Raw genomic sequence first — 7,115 nt, 5'->3', positions numbered from 1 at the left:
CACTTTCCCCCTTACCCACCAGGATTGAACATCTTTTTGTACTTATGTTGATAGAGTCAAATTTCTCTATTATATTCTTCCAATGACCACAATGGAATTAAGCACCTCTCCTTCGATTTACGTGGGATCAAGTTGCATTTCTCTATTACACTCTTCCAACGGACCGAACGAGCCTGAGCAATCTCTCCCTTACTTAAGCAAGATCGAGTCAAATTTTTCTATTATACTTCTCCCCATGCTCCCCAATGAGATCGAGCACTGATGTCGGTGTTTTGTATGTTTTATTTATATACTTTTATCCCCTTTATTTATTTGTGTCACTTACACCCATCAAAATTAATTATTTATTTTATTTACCAAACCCTTAATTATCGCTAAAGTAGCATAGAGAGGTCCGGGTCGTCTCTTTCACGGACTCAATGACAGGAAGTTCTTCTAGACCATTGGTGCGGGGTTTTATTATTGACTTTATTTATTCCTATTTACAATGCCAATTATTCACAATTGAATTTGCAATCAACAAAGAATCCTAAGTATCTCCTACATTTATTCAACAACCTACTAATAATATACACCTAAACACATATATAAAATGTCAAACAACAATTCACACGTGCCAAAACATGGTCACCACTACAATCACATTCATATACAACGCTAACAAACTTAATTCAACATACAACTTAAACATACAACATAAATCTCATTCCTACGACATGTACAAACACACAAGTTACATTATACTACATTGTACATCATACAAAATCAAATACTAAAATACAATTGCAATAACAAACAATATATAATTCTACAACAACACAACATCACATTATACATCTTCACAATCATAGAATACAACATAATTTGTTCATGAACATTAACCAAATTCACAATGATCCACTACATACCACAATGTCATGCAACCGGTTACATCATAGTTTCAAAATCACGACAAGCCAACATCAACAAGATATTTCATTAATACATCAACAAACACATCATTCTAATCTAACTCCACTCAATAACATGTTTATTTAACCTCATTGTAATTATCCCAAACATACAAATAATCAACCACACAACCGTTAAACATAACATCATTACCATAGTTAGAACTAATTCAGCATACACAATGAAGCAATTTACAACTCTAACAACAAAGAGACAAAAAACTACAACCTAATTTTATTCACATACATACATCAATTAGCATACAACATCAATCTCATACATACAATATATAAGAATACATAATTTACACCCTAAGTCAGTATACAACAATTTCCCATCTACAATTTGATACACAAATGACTAAGTTACAATAGCATACAACAATTTCCCATCTACAATTCCTCATCCATAGTTTTCATTCATAACCACACATAACACAATACATGATACACACCCATTTCATTTCACTAACTCATGGAACATGGTCTCAACAGAATTTTCCCCACCAAGCATGTATACAACTGGTTCATACTTATAGCATGCTCAATTAATCACAACCCTGAATTAAATTCACAACAAAGAGATGCATACAAGCTGTTCATGACCAATAATACAAACACTCCATAACTTCATCCCACTAACCCAAAATTGAATCCAACTCCTTACAAACACTAATCCATCAGTATTCCAACCCAAACCAAATTTAGGGTTTCTGATCCTAGTTCCACACGGCAAGAACAGCATGAAGGAAACAAACAAACAAACAAACAAGTAATGGGGGATTTTGATTCTTAAACCGAAAAATAGGGAATGAAGAACAACAGAACAATCAATAGAAACAAAGAATGGAATAAGGGAAAAGTGGGATTAGGGTTTCTTCCCTCTCCTGATTGGCACAGAACCATCAGCAGCTCCGGTTGGATCACGCCGGACAATGGACAATGGACCTCACCGGAGCAATCGCTCACAGGTGGAACGTGGTCGGAGAAGACGACAGCGACTTGGATGCTCAGCCCTTGCCCCTGAATCTTTGCTACAATCGCCGCCAGAGGAGTCAGAAACAAAGAAAACACAAACAACCTTACCTTGTCACTTTCCGGGGACAGTGGAAGTCGAAGACGCACGGTAATCCCCTACTACAATCGCCGCTAGAGACCAGCTGTCCTCTGCTACAATCGCCGCCAGAGACCAGCTGCCGCACGTTGCTTCTGTGGAGACGGAGGATCGGGCTGTCGCCGGCCGCCGACGCTGGAGAACCCTCACAACGGCGGAGCCAAACAATAGAGGAAGAAGACCACTCACCGGAGCTCACAGTGAATCGCTTCTGCGGTGGCGTTGACGTTCTTCAACCGGATGCTAATGCCGTGTTTTGCACTGATCGGAAGGAGGAAGGGAGCTCGGCGAAGAAGACGAAGAAGAAGAAGATGTAGGGTAGAAAATCATGGATGAGAAGAAAACAGTGCTAGGTCGTGAGCCCCCCTTCAGCTGAACCGGCATTTCTCCTTGTAACGCTGCTGCTAAACCGGCGAAATCGTAGTGGTACTCGGCACTGTTTGAACCGTAGCTTGAATTAACCGGTCTGATCGAACTGGGTTAATTGGGCTGAGATTTTAGCTTTTATTGGGCCGGGCTTGTTGAATAGTAATTGATGATGTAGGGGGCAGGCTTGTGATTTAGGCTGAACTTTGATGTGGCTTGAAATTGAATTTGGAACCCAATTGAGTTAGATTGTGTTGCATTGGAGTGGGTTGAGTGAGCCACTTGAATTGATTTTGAACCCAATGAATCAGAGCTGAGCCAAATTAAGAGACACGAGCACGATCCTAATCAGATTCGAGCCCAACTTGATTTCTTACAATTTAATCCTCTAATATTTTTATTTTCATTCAAATTTTCTAGCAAAATAAAATAAAACAATTAAAATCCATAAATTCTCATAAATTAATAAAAAATAGAATGATACTAAAAATTCATCCAAATGAAGAATCAGCCCAACAAACCCTATTTATGTCATGAAATATGGTCAAACCGATCTAAAATAACCCTAATTTATCCGATACAAATGCAAGTTATCAAGCACCACTCCTTAGTTATGTGAGATTGAATCTAATTTCTCTAGTACATTCTCCCCATTACCACAATGGGATCGAGTACCTTTCCTCAACCTATGTGGAATCGAGTTGAATTTCTCTATTATATTCTCCCAATAACCGCAATGGAATTAAGCACCTCTCCCCTGGCTTACATGGGATTGAGTTGCACTTCTCTATTACACTATTCCAATGGCCCCAACGAGATTGAGCACTTCTCCCTTACGTAAGTAAGATCGAGCCAAATTTCTTTATTACACTCTCCTCACGCCCCCCCCCCAATGGGATTAAGCACCTCTTCTCAGCCCACACGAGATCAAGTTAGATTTCTTTATTACACGCTTCCCATGACCCTAATGGGATTGATCACCTCTCCTCGTTCTACACGGGATTGAGTTAAATTTCTCTATTACACTCTCCCCACTACCCCAACAGGAATGAGTGCCTCTCTCTAGCCTATGAAGGATTGAGTCAGATTTCTCTATTATACTCTACCTACAACCCCAACGAGATCGAGCACATCTCCCTGGACTATGCAGAATCAAGTCAGATTTTTTTATTACACTCTCCCCATGGCCCCAACAGGATCGAGAGCCTCTTCCTAGCTTACGTAGGATCGAGTTAAATATCTTTATTACACTCTCCCTGTGGCTCCAATGGGATTGTGTACTCTTCCGACCTATGCGAGATTGAGTCAGATTTCTCTATTACACTCTTCCCATAGTTTCAATTGTTAGATTTGAGACGTGTCCTAAGGCAATCGCCTTACGGTTATACTTATTTATTGGATAAATAGCAATTCACTATTTGAGTGTACATTCCATATGTGTTTGAGTGGATCTTAAACTTTAATACTGAATGTCCGTAATATGATTCATGGTATGAAAGAATTTGTGATTGGATCACAACTTGTGAGCATCTCTACATGTGTAATTATGAATGTATTGAAATTGTCCCTAGTTGAGGAATTGATAAGCACGAACGTCATCGATTCTGTCGAGACTATCACATTTAGACTCCTTGGTTAATCAAGCAGTCGATCTCACTACTGGAGACATTGGATGTTGAGAGTTAAACGTGGATGCTACTTAAAGGTAACTAGTTCATTGGAGTAACCTGCCTTGAGACTTCATATGGTACTATTCGTATGTCAATGAAGATCTCAATGCAGCTTAAGTGCGAGTTTCCTTTGACTTGCGGTATTCAAGTCACCTTGATCATGAAGGCTTATACTCTGACATCTTAAGCAAGCATCTCCGAGGAGTGTGGACCTGAGATGATTGGGTATAAGTCAAAGTGTCTGAAGGTGTTTGGATAGCCCACAGAGGATTCACCGCTCCTTGGAAAAGGAGATATATACCCTGCGGCCGCTTGTCAAGATTGTTACTAAAGTCTTTGACCAAAGCATTACATGTCAAGAGTACGGTACTCTTGGACACATGTACAAGTAACTTGAATCCACAGGACAAGAAAGCTAGCTTGGGCTAGGTGTGACGTAGTCAGCCTAGTGGGGACCGACACATAGACCATGTCCTGAACCAAGCGGGTATAAGACGGTGAAAGGAACGAGGCACGATTTAGTGTAGCTGCTGAAAGGTTTAGAAGATGTTCTAAATCAATCATTGATTTTTTGATCAATTGGGGATCATGATGTACTACTAGGTGCCACTCATGATCGTTTCATAATTAATGGTTAATTACGGACGATCAACATAATCGAGAACCTATTGGGTCACACGCACTACAAGTTCTTCAAAGGATTTAAAATGAGTTTGAGAATTGGATTCTCAGAATGAGAGAAATAAAGTCTGAATTGGATCGGACAAAGGATAAATGATGGAATTCATCTTACGAAGATGAAACGAACAAAATTGATTTCATTCAAATCAGAGGTCGTTTGGTTAGTGAACCAAATGATTCGATTTTGAACTAAAATTGAACCAACTTAGTTTGGTTCATGATGGAAGAGATTTTGGAAGAACGGATGTGATGAGAAGCTTTGTCTTTTGAAGACGAATCAAACAAAACTAGTTTGGGTCAAATCGGAGTTTGTTTGATTAGTGAACCGAGAGAATCAAATTTGAATCTGGTTCGCTACAGTAATCTAGTTTAGGGTTTTCAGCCTGTCCCGTTTCTTTGGGTTTTGTGATTTTCATTTTAAAAGGGAAAATCACTGTAGCTTCTCGTATAAAAACCCTAAATCATGATTTTGGGTTCTGTTCATCCTCTCCTCCCTGCACGGCGCCGAGTCGGTCTTCCTCCTTGCGCGATTTTTCCCTGCACGGCGAAGAGGTCTTCTCACCCGATGGTGCGACGCGATTGAAATCGCCGGTGGTCGAACGTTTGTGGTGTGGAAAACCCTAGCTGGCTAGCAGCGTGGAGTCGCAACCTTCACCGCACTGCTTCTTTTTCTTGGTGCGGGATCCAGCTTCTTCCACACGAGAAGGAAATCGCCGGTGGCAGCCTCCTTGTCTCTGATCCTGCAGTCCGCTTGAGGAAGCCAGAAGCCGGAGCCCTAGCCCTGCTACCGCCTATTTCCTCTGTTCGTGCGACCGCCGGAGTTTGCCGTTTTCGTTCCCTCTGTGCGTGCGCATCCTGCTCCGTCGGATTCATCTGGTCGTGTGTGAAGACAGCTGTGCGCCGACCGCCGGAGTCTAATGCCTCCCTTCCCACTATCATGGCTCATGTTTTTTAGTCATCCTCTATTTCAGCCGTGTGAAAACATGCTCTGTTGAGGTCGTGAGGAAGAGGAAGTAAGCAACTCTGTTTTGGCCGTGAGTCACTGGAGTCAACCTTCTACGTCGGAAATAGTTTCTAGTTAGAAGGTTATTGCCAGAGTGGTTTCGGGTGGTTGCGAAGATTTATTGTTGTTTTCAGAAAATGTTCCATCAACATAGGAATAGTTCTGACCATTTTATCTTAATTGGCGGTCAAAGGTTGACCACCAACAAACTACATCGGGAATACGATTCTCGGTGATAGTAAGAAAGCCTCGGAACGATTGCGACAAACGTTGTTGCGTGGTTTCCGGAATAAGGCTTCTCTCGATTCGATTGTCATCGATCATCGGCTAGTACCGAAGATGATGGCATGACTCATGGCTTCTGAAGCCGTCTAGACGAGAGCTTGGCGTGGATCACCAGTAGAGGTGGGACTCCGACGAGGACCGCTCGATTGATACCAATCCTGCTCAAACGTCATCGAAAAGGTACGCGCATAATTATTTTATTCTCTGCAAATTTAATTGTGTGCGTAGAATAATTTATTATTTAAAAAATTTTAATTTTCTATTATGCCTTGTATGCTGTTATTTCCTGCTTTGCATGCGTGTGTTGTATAATAATTAGTTTTAATTATTTGTATATTTCTGCTGCGCACGTTTGTGAAACGTGTAAATACGCGCATTGCACCGGGACGATCCCAACACCAACAGGATCAAGCAATTCTTCTCGACCTATGCGGGGATTGAGTCAGATTTCTCTATTACACTCCGCATCGCACCAACAAATCAAGCACCTCTCCCTAACCTATGCAAGATCGAGATGGATTTCTCTATTACACTCTTCCCTCACCTCAATAGGTTCGAACATCTCTCCTTGCCCTCATTGGATTTCTCTATTACACACTCCCTATGACCCCAACAAGATCAAGCATCTCTCCTCGACCTACTCGAGATTGAGTCTAATTTCTCTTATCACACTCTTCCCACGTCTTAATGGAATAGAGCACCTCTCCCCAATGTATGAGGAATCAAATTGATTTTTTCCTGACCTCATTAGTCTGCCTGAGGTCAAGGACCAAGATAAGTTGGTTTACTCTTCGTCTTTGCTGGTTTTATAGGTCGAGGAATCAAGGTGTTCTCTTCCCCTCCCCCCGACATCGTTAGTCTTATGAGTTGTGGGATTACTCATTATCCTCTTTCATCCTCTTTCGTTTAGTTAGTCTTATGGGTATCAATATCAACATCACAAGCCCTTGCTTGAATAAGGGGATCAACTTCGTTTGATGTCCGTTGTAACTGTCTTAGTCTACGTCATGATGATTACATGATTAGTGGCAAAAAGTTACTTGAAC

Source organism: Curcuma longa, chromosome 16 (assembly GCF_044706935.1).
Source record: "Curcuma longa cultivar G26 ecotype Majalengka, Jawa Barat chromosome 16, ITB_CL_G26_1.1, whole genome shotgun sequence".
In the NCBI taxonomy this organism is placed as follows: Eukaryota; Viridiplantae; Streptophyta; class Magnoliopsida; order Zingiberales; family Zingiberaceae; genus Curcuma; species Curcuma longa.
The sequence above is the reverse complement of the archived record's forward strand: the minus strand, read 5'-3'. Positions refer to the sequence as shown.